This window comes from Gordionus sp. m RMFG-2023, chromosome 1, assembly GCF_954871325.1.
Source record: "Gordionus sp. m RMFG-2023 chromosome 1, tfGorSpeb1-WG-v2, whole genome shotgun sequence".
Taxonomy (NCBI): domain Eukaryota; kingdom Metazoa; phylum Nematomorpha; class Gordioida; order Chordodea; family Parachordodidae; genus Gordionus; species Gordionus sp. m RMFG-2023.
Window position 1 is genome coordinate 32,401,854 of NC_088775.1, and position 2,117 is coordinate 32,403,970.

The window sequence follows — 2,117 nt, forward strand, 5'->3', positions numbered from 1 at the left end:
AATTCTTATAATAGAACGGTTATTATCTACACATTCTTTCTGAGGTGTTATAAATTTTAATATCGAATTATTATGAGAAAGCCTTCCATAATAGGCCATCATATGTGCCTGTGAAGATTCATGCAGAATAATATCACGATTAATATTTTGCCATTTATCTAGACCTTCACATGTCCATTTTGAATTTGCGTGTGGACCACCAAATAAGAGACGTGTTAAGCAAAAAACTTTATACATTTTAATACTATAAGTAATCAAATTTCTAGGAATTGCTATTGTCAATATTGGTTAATATTTTTAGGCATATTTTAAAATTGGAAAAATAATTTATGACAAGAAATTTCGGATAACAAATTTACTAAACATCGACCAAAATCTCAATATATTAAATTAAATATTAAGTGGGGGGTCTTATTGTTACATTTATAAACCAGAAATCACATGATCATGATGGATGTAAAAAAAAGTACCCCCACTCAAATTTACTGAAGCAGTTGCTTCGGACCCCCCCCCCCCCCGTTGTAGGGGCCCCTGCATAGGACGTATATGTAAACAAATGAAGATCAGACCTTTGCACGCTATGACTATGATAGGATGAGGAACTCGTATTAACCGATTACAGTCTTAACAAACTCGTGTCAAGTTAATTATCAAGCCAATGCTCATGAATTATCGTTTAATCAACTAATCGGAGCAATGACAACCACCCGATTCCGATGTATGATGGCAATGTAGGCAAATGGGGATCTTTATGCTATGGCCATCGTCGATTTGAGCAGTACACGAAGGAATATCACAGTTCCATCAATGATTAATCAATGAACATTCTTTATTATGAATGGATATCGCAAAAGAAAAAAAAAACGAAGCGGGAAACGTGGCAGATGATTTGACAAGGATTTTATTATCACCGGCAAAACAACTTAATGTTAATGTGTAAAATAATATTAATGACGATTCTGAAATTGAATACTTTAGGAAATATCTATTGTTACTTTTGGGTTGGTGTTTCTCATAGTTATATCCACTATCACAATGGATCATTCACATTGAAATTAGCTATTTTTTTGAAATATTTAAGGTAATCATGATATTATTGAATTAATTATATAAAATTGAAGGACTTTATAAAATTTGATTAATTTGTTATAGCAATTTGATTGATCATGTAACACCGTTATATATCGATTATTTTTTTTAACAAAAGTATATATATGCCGACATGCCATGAGCCCATAAAGGGGTGGCATGTCGTATTTGTAAATATGTGAACATTTTATTTATTTTTTTTACGCGAAATGCCAATCAACCAATTAAAATAAGGTTGATTGGATAAAGAAATTAGATGTAATAATATATGTTGATATTATTTTTTTTTGATTAATTAATTAATTTTTATAAAAAATTACGGATATTTTTTTTATAAAGAAATGAATTTTCTTTTGAATAAAATTTTTGGATTTATATTTTAGTTTTATTTGTCTTTTGATTTGATAATTTCATATAATTCTTGACGATTCGTTTTTTAGAAAGTTTGGTTAAGTTTATAGGATTTGTTTGGGTAGATTTTAGATTTGTTTTAGTTTGTGTTTATAGGTTTTTTTTTAATGTTAAAATAAAATTTCAGTCCAAACAAAAAAACAAATCGATATTTTCATTCTCATAATCGTTGTTCCTTTTATCCTGCTTAAAATTTGATAAAAATATGCATAGTGATTATTAAAGATAGTTGTAACCTATGTTAAATTCTAAACTTTTAAGATATGGATTTACAATCTTATTCCTTTAATTAATTAATTTTAATTCTACATTATAAAAATGTATAACCTTGCATTCACAGTTAGCAAATATTTTTGTATACTCGTGATAAAATAGTGCTGAGTCTGAATTCAGGGTAGGATTTTTATAGAAAGAACTTAAAAACCATATGAATATTATTTAGTAATATAATACAATCAACATCCTATAAATTTAATGTTAAGATTTTATTATAGTTAAAATGGATTACAATCTATATTTTAACCCATTTACATCAAAGAACTTTAAAAATAACGATTATAAAATTGTCAATTTTCAATGGTATATCTTCATGAAATTTTAATTTAGCATGTTTACAA